This window comes from Hylobates moloch, unplaced genomic scaffold (assembly GCF_009828535.3).
Source record: "Hylobates moloch isolate HMO894 unplaced genomic scaffold, HMol_V3 SCAFFOLD_3, whole genome shotgun sequence".
Lineage (NCBI taxonomy): Eukaryota > Metazoa > Chordata > Mammalia > Primates > Hylobatidae > Hylobates > Hylobates moloch.
The window spans coordinates 152,641,448-152,658,345 of NW_026652278.1; the positions used below are offsets into that span (position 1 = coordinate 152,641,448).

General features: G+C 32.6%; 1 protein-coding gene across 2 annotated transcripts in view; it reads right to left on the reverse strand.

Annotated features, from left to right (window-relative positions):
• Positions 1-16,898, reverse strand: part of MARCHF1 (membrane associated ring-CH-type finger 1) — an 879,756-nt gene that overhangs the window by 488,113 nt on the left and 374,745 nt on the right. The window lies entirely within an intron of this gene.

Genomic DNA, 16,898 nt, shown 5'->3' on the forward strand with positions numbered 1-16,898 from the left:
CGGTGAAGTAAATTCTTAAATTACATTAACTTTGTAAAAATAACTTTCCCACATGATTATTCCCTCTTTTTCAGGGTGTTTGGCACTCTGTTTTTTAAAGGGCAGAATTTTCTTTTCTCATTTTGAGATGTACATTGTATATTTTCTGGATATTGTGAATAGATCAGATCTCTCACTGTTTTTTGTGTTTGTTCACCCTAAATGAAGCATAATTCAGAAAGTTCCTTGTTTTTATATACTCGAGTACTGCTTATAAGCTAGAATTTTTCTCTAATCGCAGAGATCTTCAAAGTGATTTCTAGTTGCAATTCATCTCTACCTGTCTTTGTATTATACACCAACAATACCATTTCCATTATGACATTACAATTTGTTTAAACTCAGGATAGAGATAAAATGTGAAAAAAGATCTGTACTGCTGTTGGTGATAAAGCCAAAAACAATATATGTAAAGACTGAATTAACATCTTCAATTTCAATATTCACGCTGAAGTAAACACTTCAATGTATTTACAACTTTGGTCCAAATATGTTTTCATTTCAACCTAAATTAGCCACCTGCCCATGGTTCTAAACCCTACCATCCACCAAGATCATCTGGGGAGATTTTATAATGCATAGATCCCTAATAAGACACATTTTCAGGAGGGCTGCAGTGGAGACAAGAAGGGTGCAGTTCTGAAGTGGACAGTTAAAAAAAAATTACAGACGTTTCTGATATAAACCAACTTTGAGAACCATTCCAGTGCATCACGAAAATAACCTCAGCACAATAAGCTTATTAAAGTTCGTATAGAGACAAATCTCTTGCTTAAAATAGTTTAAAATATAGGTGCCTCAAACCTGCCATTTATTCATCATCACACTTAAGCTTACAGAATGTATTTGTGACATACAGGAGCTTTAATGAAAGGACTAAAAAGCCAGCCTTTGCCAAAAACGCCATGTCTACAGTTAAAACTAATAATCCTTAAATTTTCTGTAGCTTAATGTTCACATCTGTGACCCATGTGAGAAGTTCCTTAATTTAATAATTTTTAATCCCTCTATCTAGAAGGACTGTCTTAATTAAGAGAATGCTGGAAATAGAAGTCTGTAAATCTAACGGTGTGTGACAAATACTAAAATGTAAATTATGAAACTCTTTAGAAAAATAATATTGTCAGTGTTTACGTCCATGAAAAGTTCTCTGAAAAGCCAAGGCAGCTTTCCAGATAAATTCAGACTTCGGTTAGTTTTGCTTAAAATATTCATTAAGGTTATAGGAAAGAAGATTTTTGGCTTGAATTAACTAAATGGCTGTCTTAATCCTTTACCTCATTATGCATATGAGGTTACCTTTGTTTGCTATGAGATTTTTCAGAAATCAGATTTTAATTTTGAGTTAATTTGATTTATGTGGTTGAGTTATTTCAATTAGCTTTCTTTTATCCTAAAATTTAAAATATAAATTGAATTTCTGGAAAAGTGTATTTATTTCTTAGAGTATTTTACACGGTAAACAAGAAGAGGTTTGTTATATCTTTTCAAGCAAATGTTTTAGCAATAACTTAAGAAAATTAATAATCAGTCTGTTTAATAAATATTTATCTAACGTTGTATTAGGTATTGCCACAAATTGAACTTTTAAAATTTTCCAACTGTATTGGGGGAAAACATGCTTTTAATACTTTGTACATTCTAATAATTTGCTGCCTTGGAACACTGAATACCCATCAGCTAATATCAATGTCTTGCACTTACCTAATACCTTTCCTCAAGCAGCTTCCATAGTGCTCTGCCAACTAGAAGCAATCAGAAGTCTCTGGGGTGACTCATTATGTAACAAACTCAAACTAAGAAAACTGTTGTGGAATGCATTTCTCCTATGGGAGCATAGTTCATCTTGTATAGTAATTAAACCCTATGGAGTCACAAGGAGCAACGGACCCAGCAACTGAGCACTGACAGACACTGGCCAAAATAATCGTGGATACAGGAATCATTCAGCTCATCTGCATCTACATATGCGATCACATTACGTGATCCAGATTTTTAAACTTGATTTTTGTGGAAACCATGGACTATAATTACTGTTGAAATCATCCTGGAATATTCGCTCTTCACTGAATACTTTTTCCATATACATGTCTAAATTGTATTTGTTTTGCTTCTACATTCTGGCTTCCAGCCCTCAGCTCTGGGGACAGGTTCCTCATTCCCACCTCTGGCTCCAAAATTTGGCATTTTTATGTATTAACTCTAATACTCAGACCTCAGTTTTCCCCCAAGAGACTCTGATTTGGTGCTGTTCCTTATTCTCAGTGGCCTAGGTTGTCTCTAGTTTAAAAAGTAAACAAAGAAAAATATGCATCTCTGGTAGCATAAGACCAGCTCTATATTTGTTAGCTGCAAAAAAAAAAAAAAAAAAAAAAAAAAAAAAAAAAATAGGCCTCCAAAGCATTTATTTTGATCGCAATTAATCAAGAAAGGAAACCCAGTGTTGGGCCAAGACAAGGAACCAAGTAAACATCTGCTAACACATTAAATGGACAGACTGAAAATTCAATTCGATAAACATTTGTTAAGCATCTTCTGTGTTTTCTGAACCATGCTAGGAATTAATGGGCAGCAGGTAATGTATAAAATTATGTGGCACAATATCTGTAATCAAAGAGTTTGTTGTGTCATTAGGGAAATAAGATTTAAGGAGGTAAGTCAATTTAAAAAATATGCAGCATATGGCAATTAATATCTGAAAGATAATATAGAATAATGAAAGTAAATATCAAAGAAACTTTGAGCAACAATAAATAATATGAGATATAAATACATAAAGAAAGTCTTAAGGAGGGATTGAGGCCTCTATTGGGCTTGGTAGACATAAGGTGATTAAATCATTTCAAGGCATAGAGATGGTGTGAGATTGGCATATGAGAGTTCAGGATGCTATTTTAAATAGCATAGAAAATTTGTTTAAGAGTATTAATTCGTTTAGGCCATATATAGTTATTAGGATCACCACTTGAAAGGAGAGAGGAAGGAAACCGGACCCCAGACCTGGCAGAAAGAAAAATCCTATAGGCAATATAAAATTTTATTAATTATAAAATATAAAATTATATTAATTATAAAATATAAAATTATATTTTATATTTATGTTTATAAAATTATAAATGCATTGATACAAGACAGAGAAGTAATAAAGACGAGAACTTTAAGTTACTTCTGAAAATAGAAACAAGGTACGCTGAGTTGGAAAAAGAATATTTCATTACAAATCCCTGGTGAAAGGGAGGAAACCTGGATTAAATGGGTTTTCAAAGCATCATTGCAAACAGTGTCAAATGGCCACCGTCAAAGATTACTGGGAAGAACATATGGATAAGCTATCATGGCACAAAGAATTTATGTTATCTTGTAAAGGAGAGGGAGAAGAAACTTGAATTTAAAGGTATTGTTACTAGGGAAATTCTGAAGCATACATTTATGTATTAATTGGAGAGTTAGGGAACAACCCAAGCTAGCAAAACAAGCTTAGTGGAAATAATGAGAGGGAGTATAAAATGGAAAAATAATTAAAATTTCTGGTTATGTGTTTATATAAAAATCTACAATGTAATAAAGCATTTCTAAAATGCTTGTATGTTTTTTATGGGTTTTGTCTGATTATTGGAATCCAATTGTGACTACATTTAGTATGTGCAAGTATCTTCTGTAATTACAACAACAATTACAATTTTTAATGTAAGTATTCTGTCTGTCTCTGAAGACCTTTCAGAAGCAACTGGATGATCTGCCTTCAATACCAAATACAGTACAATGGATCACATGAACTCTTAAGATCTTTGATTCTATTGTCCTGAAATTGTTTTTCCTAATTTTGGCCACAAATATTTTCTGAAGTTGATGCAGATTACAACATAGCCAAGACATTCATTTCAGTCTGTTGGAGAATCAGTAGCAATCACCACAATCACATAATACGTGTGATAATTACAGCCGGCCCTGAAGAGTCAGTTATACTAGTTTATATGATTTATATTATGCTCATGACAGAAGAATACCATCACAAACTGAGTCTCTTAAATAAAACCATGGGACTGATCTTTGCTCCTTCCTAATTTGTTGAGAGACTAAAAAGAATCATTTTATTAAATCCTCTTCTAAAAAAGGTAACATGTTAGAAGTAATCAAAATATCTAAGGAAGGTACATGGATATTAATAATTAGCTCGTGAAAATAATTTAGGATTAAATAAAATCAAATTTCTATATTCTATTTTACTTTGTTGAAAAGACATATGGGATTAAAATTTTGTTTAAAAACAAGATTTTGGCAAATAAAGTTAGACTCAGCCTTACTCTCCAAGTAAATAAATGTACAAGCTAATCTTTGTTAATGTTCTCTGTAGCTTTCAAAATATTAGTAAATCTAGCTGAACAAGGAGCAAAATAGAAAAAAACAGTTTCAGAGGACCAATATGTATTTGTTCACTTACCTTAAGAAAACGTAAAGCAGTCATCCCAAAAGGGGGAACTGGAATCATGGCGGAAGGTCTTTAATTACTGCTTGCCTCAGAATTGGGTCAAAACCTGTCCACTCATCACTGAAGAATGATAAAGAGTGTGTGTGTGTGTGTGTGTGTGTGTGTGTGTGTGTGTTTGTGTGTGTGTGTGTGTGTGTGAGTGTGGTGGGGAGGAAGCATTCTCACACATGGCTGTAAGGCTCCGTCCCCTTCCATATTCTGAAACTTCACTGTCAGTATCTCTGGGGTCCTCATAAACCCTGGTATTCTTAAGCCTAGTGGCACAGTTTCCTAAGCCATTTCATGACTTAAGGAAGGGAAGTAGTAGTTTCCTCTTATAAGTGTCAAAATTCTGACTTAATGCATCAGAAAATTAAAAATTAAATTTAACAAAGTGTTTCCTGTATGATATTAAGGTTCAAGCAAAGGAGTCCTGGACCTAACATTCCTAATCAAGCACACACACACACACACACACACACACACACACACACACACACACACAACACACACACACACACACACACACACACACACACACACACACACACAAAACAAACGGCATTATTTTGGATTCCTGAAGTTTGTCTAGATGTAGAGATACATGTATCTGCTCAAATATTATTTTTATGCCTTGTAATGAAATATCTTACTAGTTTTTCAAGGAAAAACACCCTCAAACTGTGATTTTCTATTTTACACAGAAGACTTCTGTGACCCAATGTGTAGGTTTTTTTCCCCACATACCAAACAAACAAGCAATTCTGCAGCAGACACCAGCTGGGTGTCATCCAAATTCAGTTCTACCTGGAGACAGTATCAGATCCCACAGGTTCAGGCTCAGTCTCACCAGACTGTCCCCCAACCTTCAGACACCAATCACAAGTCCAGACTTCTGGAACTTCTGACTTCAAATTGGGGTTCCCACCACTCCCTCCTTAGGTTCAATGAGTTTGCTGGAGTGGCTAACAGAATCCAGGGAAATATTCAGGTGTATGGGTTCATTACAGAGGATACAGATGAAGCGATGCATAGGGCAAAGCATGTGAGAAGGGGTGCCGAGTTTACATGTACCCCCCACCCAGGAACCGCCACATGTTCAGCCATCCATAAGTTCTCTGTATCCAGTCCTTCTGGGTTTTTAATGATATGATTTATTAAACCATTGGCTGATGTAATCAATTAACTTTCACCCTCTCCCTCTACCTTGAAGGAGGGATTGGGCTAAAAATTCCAACCCTCTGTAATCCTGCTTGGTCTCTCTGAGTGACCAGCCTTCATCCTGAAGCTACATAGGGACTGCCGGCCATCAGTCAACTCATTAGTATATAAAAAAGACATCACTTTGGCAATTCTAAGGATTTTAGGAGTTGTATGCTAGGAAAGGGGTCAAAGACCAAATATGTGTTTCACAATATCACAAGTCTTTATTCAGCTTAAGGGGAAAGCGGCATCATGGAATTTTATATTTCAAAGGCAAATTATAAAGCACTCTACCATTTGATGACCAGTTTAAATCCTGGAAGACTGAGTGTTCTGACATCATTGAAGGCTAGTAGATGGCAGAAACAATGTTGAAAAATCTCCTGATCCAGAGACTCCTGCTCTTTCATCAATTTCTGACCCAATTTGATGAGTATAAAGCATAGGTATGTTTTAAGTAAAAACCAAAAACCAATAATCTAATAAGTACATTTATTTACATGTTATTTATTTACTTTTTACTATTGGGAATAGTTCTGAAAGGAATATATTTTATAATATAATTCGGAATTACATGCATAGCCTCTTTGGAAATGATATTTTACTAAGTTTTTTATATCTAAAAGGTCCAATTTTTTATTACTCAAGGAATAATTAAGTTTGAGGGCCGGCTGTTTTTTTCATCATATTTTTATTCTCATGGTCCACTGATTATGAAAAATGGCAGGTGTAATTAACCTAACATTAGTAATGTTATTATTTTTTGGAATAAATGATACTTATGACAAATAATTTTTATAATATAATTAGTAACTTGGAAAATGCTAGAAGAAATAACGGGTCAAAGTTCAGAAAGTCAATGTATATATTCTTCTTTCTGTATCTGGTAGATTTTCATAATGAAAGAACTATTGCTATAAAATTATAATTTGTATTTTCTGTTGCTGAATATGCTATAGTCCTAAAGTTCCAAAACAATCAGAAGACATACAAAATTTGGTTAAAATAATTGTCCTGGTAACTATGTATGGGCTAGCCAATATGTCATTATTTGTGTTCTTGGAAGAATAAAGATGTAATTAGTTAACTATATAAATACTGATTTTCATTAGTTGTTTATAGATATGCATTCATATATTTTTACCCAAATGATTCAACCTAAAAACGGCATCAACCTTCCCCACTGATTCCTACAGAATCCCCTATAGATATTATCTTCAATTTAGAATGGTCTTATAAGGTCTACATATATCTATGGTATTTCACCCAGAACTTTTCTGAGTCAAATGTAAAAGTTATTGGAGTATTTGCTGAATTGGGAAATTTAACAAACATACATGCACACAGGGAGAACACCATGTGAAGATTGGAGTTACTCTCCCACAAGCCAAGGAACTACCAGAAACTGGGTCCTAAAAGATGCTTCCCTAGTGCTTTCAGAGTGAGCATGGCTATATTAACACTTTGATCTGGACTTCTAGCCTCCAGAACCATGACAATATATTTCTATTGTTTAAGCCATGCAGTTTTTGGTACTTTGTTACAGCAGTCTTAGGAAACCAAAACACTTCCATAGACAGGTCCATTGATTCATTGTTATTGTTAATCCTCCGCGTAACACTCAGATGATACCAATGGGCATCAAATCCAAGAGAAACAGCCAAGATAGAAAGAAAAGACAGAGGATGATGCGGTGAGGGCCAAGAGCAGAGAAAAGCAAAGCCTCAGAGTAGTCTGAGAATGAAGAATATGTACCAGTGTTTGCATTTTTTAAGTGTTACCCTACATGTTAGTTACAGGGGGCTTGAAGGAGCTGTTTGAGGCTAAAAAACAGTATGGGAGCAGGTGGTAAATGATCAAAGGCAAATGGTAATCCAGGTGTATTTTGAAACACTAGAACATATATTTCCTAAGTCTTGAACATAGTCCAACAGTTAGAGGTCCATCTGAGTCAGTATAAGAAAGATAATTATGACAATTTGAGCTCTGTGAAAATAAACAAGGGCTACTCTTGTAGTACCAAACTTTAATGTTCAAGTAGGAGATATACAACCACTTACTGGGACAATTAATAAATTAATTCAAAAATCTTTTTAAAGGCTGGGTTCAATAATTTCTGAAGTTCCCTTTAATTTGGGGTTTCTGTGACATTAGATATTGTGTTTACTATTTGTACATAGGTTGGTTCTGGTAAAGAAATGGTTCCTTACATAGAGAAACCTTGTACAGTAATATATTTTACTAAAGAGCACTCCATATGAATAGACAAGGAGTATGCTACTGTTGATGGTTTACCATAAAGAAAAGCAGAAACACTGAAGAAAAAGGTAGAGGAGATAATAGTTGTCCAATCTTATCAAAGAAGAAGACTTAAATAATCAGCTTGTGGAAAAAAATGTAAGATATAATGGTCTAGTTATTGACTGATTTTTCGTTACACATTTGTTATCTATAAAGTGATTGCCTTAAATACACACAAACACATACATGTAGATTCTACATGCAAAATGTCTAAAAAAAGATATAAGTAACAAAAGATATTCTTAATATAGGTACTGAAAATTGTTTTATTACCCTAAGAAAATTTCACAGAGAAAAAAACATTCAATAAAAAGGTGAGAGGGCATAAAATAAATTATAAAATATAATAAAATATTTGAAAATAAGCTATTGAATATTTAAAAGTACCATTACAACTACTCTATAAGAATAAGTCAGAAGATTTATCAGATATTATATCATTTTTATAGACTATTCTCTATCTATACTAGGCCTCTAAAGTCTCATACATTAGAGCATTGTAACAGTCATTCAGATTTTTAAAAACTTTAAACAATATTAATAATCATGTAGATCTTTCAATACTCTAAAGCAGTAAAGTTCTGGTGTTTTCATATTATTTTATATAAATAGCATTAATATTCATGTTAATTAATATTAACATAAGAGTACTATGTTAATATTTTGATTAAATGAGATAATGGCTATTGAGCTAATTAGCATATTCATTACCTTATACACTTATTTGTTGTAAGGAAAATTAAAATCTACTCTCAGCAATTTTCAAGAATACAACACATTGTTATTAACTATACTCGCTATCGTGTACAAAATAGATATCTTCTATCTAACTAAAATTGTATGTCCTTTGACCAACACCTCCACAACTTTACCCTCCTACCCTCGGTAACCATCATTCTACTCTCTGCTTCTATGAGTTCAACTTTGTTAGATTTCACATACAAGTGAGATTATGCATCATTTATCTTAATGTTCTCCAGCTTCATCTGTGATGTTGCAAATCACAGGAATTTTTTCTTCTTTTAAAGGCTGAATCATCATTCCATTGTCTATATTTACCACATTTTCTTTATTCATCCACTGATGGACCCTTAGGTTGATTCCATATCTTAACTATTGTGAATAGTGCTGTAATAAACATGGGAGTGCAGATATCTCTTAGACATAGCGATTTCATTTCCTTTGGATATATAGCAAATAGATTGCTAGATCATATGGTAGTTACATTTAAAAATTTTTAAGGACCATCCATCCTGTTTTTCCTAGGACTGCACTAATTTACATTCCCAGTAACAGTATACAAAGGTTCCCTTCCCTGTACATCTTCTCCAACATGTGTATTCCTTCATCTTTTTGGTAATTATCATTCTAAGAGATGTGAGGTGATCTCTCATTAGCCATTACCCAATATATATATATTTCAAAACATGTTATACTTTATAAATAGATATTATTTTGATTAAAAAACCCACAAAAAATGAAAATAATGCATGTAAACTCATTGGTACACAGCTTGTCCAAGAAAAAGTACTAATTAATAGTTAACCACTCATATTTGAAGCTTAAAGTTACTAATAAAGGCTTTAATCATTTTAAAAGTACTTATTTTGCAAAAAAGATGGATATTAAATATTTTAAAAATAACAATTGAGTATATTTCTTGATGCTCTACTTAAGAGTATTCAAACACACAGTAAAACTGAGTATCTTTTATGTAAAGAGAATTATTTCCACTAGTTGATTAAATATAGAGATGCATATCAAATAGCACTTTTCAAAAAATAAGAGTTACAAAAAAGCCATATACCTCACATCACAACTGTAGTTTAAAGGATGCAATTTTTCATAATTGGAGTGTTGAAGTATCATTATAAATTTGAACTATTGTATTGAAGAAAATGATAATGGCAACATTAATTGCTATTTATTGAGCCAACTCATATCTGCCAAATAATGTATTAAGCATTCTACATATATATGTACATATAAATATACATATATATAAAATTTAATTTGTCCCCCAACACAATCTTCCTAGGCATGATTATTATCTCCATTTAACAGAGAAGGAAACTGAAGCTCTGAGTGTTACATAACTCACCCAAGGTCCCACATACAGTTAATGACTGATTTATATAAGACTACATTTAATTCTGTCTGATACCAAACAACTTAATAACAACATGTTAATAAAGAGTTCTAATGTACAGAATGCGGATCAAATATGATATTAATTGTGTGAGGTGATAATCAGATTGATCATGGATCCCTGATTACACTGCCCTTGAAATCCGTGCCTCAAAGACAAGCACGCAATGTATGTGGTATTATTAGAATGTTCTTCTGGTTTTGATAACAATAACACTCAGATCAAGGCACTCTATAGTCATGTTTTTGCTTTCATGGAATTGGGCAAAATGAGTATACCTATCATAAGTTTCTATACTATTTGGCCATTTTCCCAGGAATAAGTAGTCAATAGAGTACTAATAGGTCAACAATCTAAAACATTAACTTTAAAATAATTGAAAAAATAAACGAAACATAGATATGCTAAATAATATTTTAGGCCATATTATGATTTATTGAAATGAAAAGATAAGTGTTCAGCAAGACATTATTTCTTGAAAGTCTTAACAGATGGCAGTTGCCAGGGATGCCAGAAAACAAAATTAATTCACTACTCTCAAATCTTTGTAGATTTTGGATGGAAAATTCAATAAAATATTCAGTAAATTCATATATGTGAGAAAAGAGAAAGATTCAGAGAAAGAGAAAGAGCAAGAGAGAGATTGAGAAACTGCAAGCTTTAAGATACTTAAAAAAGAATAAGCTGGATTATTTGGGTTAGAACATTTGCTGATACAATTACTGAGTTAGATAGAATGCAATTTTTTTAAGTCACTGTGGAGGTTACATTAAAGAAGAAGGAACACTTGAGCAGAGAACTAAGAAGTACTTATTCCATACAATGGAAAATATCTATACTTGGTTTGAAAATAAAATAAATTCTGTACTATGACTTTATTGTGAATATTTTACATAATTTTAAATTTGACAGCTTTTCTTTCATAGAAAAACCTCCTAATAAAATGTTTACTATTATATGGAATAGAAACAATGATTACTGTTGTTTCTAATAAAGCAATGAAAACATAGACCTCTGTTTAGAATTTTTTAATTATCGGTTATGTTTAGTCATTAAGAAAGGCTGCAATTATCCAAGGATCATTTTGCTAAAAGCAGCTACTATTAGCAAATGAATAAGAAATTTTTAAAAAGTGATGGACATTTAGACAATATTAAAATTATTATATAAAGCTTTCTACTTCAGAACAGATAATTTAATGTAGCCACAGTCATATTATCCAATAGTCTATTTTTCCTTTTTAAGAAGAAGTTAATATACAAATTACCCTTTAAATTAATTCGAAAACCATTTGCTGTTAGATAGTGTCTTTAGGGGAATAATTACTAGCAAAATAGTTAGTAACTTCACTTGTGGCCTATATATCAATAATTTAAAAGCATGTGGTTAGATTAGATAAGTGTAAAGCACATAGATACATCATGACTCCTACTAGGCACTCAAAAATGTTAGGTTACAAACACCTAGGAACAGAACGGAAATCATAAAATCAGGTAATAATACAAGAGACAAGGTAAACAGCACAGGAAAGGAAGCAGTAGGAGGTTAAAAATGAAGGTTGGCAGATTTGTTCCTCTATTGTTTTCAGGCTTTTTTCACACTGTATGCAACTGTAGCTATAAACTACTATAAAACTAGACAAATTATATGAAACAAACGGTTTTAGGTACTGGACAATAGGCAGCACAGACACATGATTCCTGAAAGAGGGAAACAAGAAGGTAATTCCTACAATTTTCCAGCTTTCTGCCTGGAGGCAATTACTTGACTTGTTATAGAGAAGGAGTCAAAAAAGCAGTGCCTGGTTGTCTGTTTCATCAAGGAGATAAAGATTAAGGTGGAGAGTAATAGAGATGGATGGAATTTACAACAGCAAAGAACCAGAGAGAAACGAGCTATAAGGAGAAAGCTCCTAAAATCCGCATAACTGTCCCCTTGAGTCTTTGGTTACACGCTAATTTGCAAGGTTATGAAGGGAAACTCCACAAATAAAGAAGGAAAAAAATAACTACTTGACAGCTTCAGACAAAACAAATCTCAGAGTTTACGCAGACTTCAAGTTTTAGCAAATAAGACAGCAGATAACTTATAGAATCTTAAGATATTCAGCAGAGATCCCAGAACACTCATACCTTATAATAAATTATCTTCTAGACCCTCCCTAAATAAAGATTAAAACAAGCCTCTAAAAGAAGACATTAAACCTCAAGTAAACTGGCTGTTTACCAAAACAACTTACACTTTATAAGGAAAGATAACAAAATCCAGATTCTCCACAACAGAATATTCCCAATATCTGGCACTGAATAAGACATGACTAGATATATAAAGAAGAAAATGTAATTCTGACCTTAATCATGATTAAGGTCAGTGATGTCATAGAGTCCAAAAATGGAGATGATTAAATTAGCAGACAAGCAGCTATAACAGCTATTATATTAAAGACTTAATTTAAAAATTGATATAAGGAAAAAAAACAAATGGAAAATATAAAAAAAGAACAACATGGAACTTTTGATATTAAAAATACCATATTTGAAATAAAAATTCACTACGTAAATGTAAAATCAAATTAGATGTTACAGAAAAAGATAATTGAACTTGAAAACATAACAATAGATAATGTACAAACCATAGCACCAAAAAAAACCTTAAAAAAAAAGTGAATGAGTAACATGTGGGGAAAATCAAGATGTTAAACACACATATAACTGGAGTACAAGAAGTAGAGAAAAGAGAGGAATTAATAGGAAAATACATTGAAAGAGATAGTATCTGAAAATTTTCTAAAATGTATGATAATTAAATCCACTGATCCAAGAAGCCCATCAAATCCCAAACTTAAGAAACATAAAGAAAATCAGATACAGGTATACCAAATTCAAATTTCTGAAAATGTTTAACTAAAAGAAAATCTTAAATAATGCTGGTGAGCAAAAGGCCTGTTTCACAGAAGAGAAGAAAAATAAGAATCCAACCAACTTATCTTTAGTACATCTGAAATAAAAAAGCCTGTCAGGTATGAATTAAACACGAATGAAAACGTTCTTCAAAAATGAAAGCAAAATTAACTATCTTAACACACGTAATAATAGAAAATTTATGTTAGCATTCCTGAACTACAAAAAATGTTAAAGGAAATTATTCAGGCAGAAGGAAAGAATGAGAAGAGAAATAAGGAAAAATCCCAGTGTAAGGGTCTTAGATGTAAAATAGCATGATGTATGCTATCTGTGCAAAATGGTATAAAGACAGAGGGCAGTCAGTTAAATATTAATATTTAAATAATGGAATCACCATAAAAAATTAAATAGATATTGCTAATAAGCCAAAGATGGCAATACAATTAAATTCTAAATGTAATCCAAAATAAGTCACAAAGAAGTAGAAAAAAAGAAGTAAAAAATACAGCAGGATAGATTTCATATCAAAAGTCTTACACTTACATTAAATGTAAATGGTATAAACACACCAATTCAAGGGAGAAATTGTCAGATTGTATAAATAAAGCAGAAGCAAACTATAGTAGTCAACGAAAAAGTACTTCGAATGTAAGTACACACATAAGTAAAATGTAAAATTATTTAAAGAGAAATATCATGTAAACACTATTCAAGACAAACTAGAATTCAGAAATCAAATAGTACTAGAAATAAAGAAACACATTTCATTATGTTAAAACAATGAGGTACCATCTCACCAGTCAGAATGGCAATTATTAAAAAGTCAATAAACAATGAATGCTGGTGAGGCTGTGGAGAAATAGGAACACTTTTACACTGCTAGTAGGAATGTAAATTAATTCAACCATTGTGGAAGACAGTGTGGTGATGCCCCAAGAATCTGGAACCAGAAATACCATTTGATCCAGCAATCCCATTACTAGGTATACAATGAAAGAAATATAAATCATTCTATTATAAAGATACATGCATGTGTGTGTTTATTGTAGCACTATTCACAATAGCAAAAACATGGAATCAACCCAAATGCCCCACAATGATAGACTGGATGAAGAAAATGTGGTATATATACACCATGGAATACTATGCAGCCATAAAAAGGAATGAGATCATGTCCTTTGCAGGGACACTGATGGAGCTGGAAGCCATTATTCTCAGCAAACTAACACAGGAACAGAAAACCAAACACTGCATGTGTTCATTCATAATTGGGAAGTGAACAATGAGAAAACATGGACACAGGAAGGGGAACAACACACACTGGGGCCTGTCAAGGATTGTGGGGAGAGAGAACATAAAGATAAATAGCTAATGCATGTGGGGCTTAAAACCTAGGTGATGGGTTGATAGGTTTAGAAACCACCATGGCACATGTGTGTGTGTATATATATATATGCACGTTCTGCACAGGTATCCCAGAACTTAAAATAAAATACAATTAAATAATAATAATAATTTATTAGGAAGATATAAAAACATAAATTGTATGCATATCATAATGGAAATCCTAAATAAATACAACAGAAATGGACAGAACTAAAAGTAGAAGTAAACAAATCTACAGTTAAAGTTTGCAATTTCAAAACTTAACTTTCTGGAATAGATAGAGAAAGCAAAAATAAGGATAATATGTAACAACACTGTCAACCAATTCCACCCAATGACTGCAGAATAGAAATTATTTTATCAAGTGAAAATAAAGTATTCACAAAAATAGATTATAACTTGGGCAATAAAAAAACCTCAATAAATTGGAAAGAGCTGAAATAATCATGTATGTATTTTCTGGTCATAACAGAATAAAATTAGAAACCACTAACAAAAAAGTCTGAAAAATCATCCCCCCCAACTGGAAGTCAAGTAATGTATTTAAATAAAGCCCATAAGCCAGAGAAGAAATCTCAAAGACAACTAGAAAACATTGGGAAATAAATAAAAATAAAAGAATGCACATCAAAATTGGTGAGGTGTACTTAAATTAGTGCTCAAGAAGAAATTATGGCTCTCATAATTCATGAAAGAGAAGCAAAAAGGTCTAAAAGTACTGATCTAACATTTACTTTAAGCAGCAATGAAAGTAGAGCACATTAAATAAAAGGTCAATAAAAGAAAGGAAATAATAACCAAATAGAGGGTATTGGTAAACTAGAAAAAGCAAATAATACAGAAAATTAGTAAAACTAGAAGCTGATTCTTTGAAAAGATAAATAAATCACAAGAAAAAGAAAAATACTCTTACCAATAACAAAGATAAAAGAGGAAACATTACTATATATTTAACAAATACAAAAATAATATTAAAAATTATGACCATTTTGTCATTAAAATTGAAAAATTAGATAAAATATTTAAATTTCTTTAAAATATATATTAAGAAAAGTGAAACATGAAAACAAAGTGTGAGTAGCCCTATTTTTAGTAAAGCAATTAAATTAATAGTTTAAAACTTTCCAACAGATAGATCAACAGATTTCCAGTTTTAAAACAGCAGTGTAAAAGAAAGCCGACTTCACTTCCCTTGCCAAAACAAAAACAAATATACAGCACCAAGATTTTCACCAGCAGCAACCCAGAACTGAAATCTGAGAATGAGACAGATCCCAGGGCCACAGAGAAGTGAACAAACTCTGAGCAGATGGTAGGATAATTAGACTTCCACATTCACAAGGCCCCTCCCTGCAACTCTGCTTGGCAACAAGTGCATGGTAATCTTTCCCCAACTTATGGTTTCTATACTAGAGAAAATGAGATTGAGGTGGTCAACGAGCTTCTGCACCATCTTGGGTGCCCTTGCAGGAGACCTGTCCCTGCCTTAAGCCATGGGAAAATTCACGACTGTCTGAAAGGAAAAATATTCCTGAGGACAGGTAGAGAAAAATAGAGGAAGTGGGACTACCATCCCCAGGCTTGGAATCAATGCTCTGTAACTTAGTCAAAGAAGATGACAAATAAGAGTGGCTGTTTAGCAGCACCACATTGTAGGAGTTACATTTCACAGGGCCATTGGTCATAAACACCTATCCAGCCTTACCATGCTGCTGGGATAATCTGTTTGAGACCTATCCCATTTGAAACAGGTAGCAGTCCTATCTAAGGAATCACCTAGAACCAAAAAGGAGATAGTGACCAAGCAATAAAGATTTCCCAAGCAAATATATCCAATGAAAACCAAAACAAGCTAGAATAAATTACTAATCATCCAAAGCAAAGATATAGATGTATACCCACGAGAAACAAACAAAAACAACACAGAACCATGACCTCGACAAAAGGTAAGCAAAGATCCAGTGACAGACCCTAATGAGGCAATAAATTGTAAGTTTTCTGAAAAAGAATTCAAAATAGCAGATTTAAGAAGACTCAGTGATCTCCAAGATAACACAGTAAAGCAATTCAGAAATTTTTCAGAGAAATTTGACAAAAATTGAAATAATAATTTTAAAAATCAAACAGAAATATGGAACTAAAAAACATTTGTTGCACTGAAGAACTCATTAGAGGCTCTCAACAGCAGAGTGGACAAGGAGAGAAAAATACTAGTAAGCTTGAAGACTGGCTATGTGAAAATACACAGTCAGAGGAGAAAAATGAAAATTAAAAAAGAAAAGGAATGAAAACCACCTACAAGATATAGAAAATTACCTCAAATTAACAAATCTAAGAGCTATTGGTGTTGAGAGGGAGCTGAAAATGTGCAGAAAGTACAAAGTTTATTCAAAGAAATCATAACGAAACTATCCAAAAATTGAGAAAGATGTAAACATCCAGATACAGG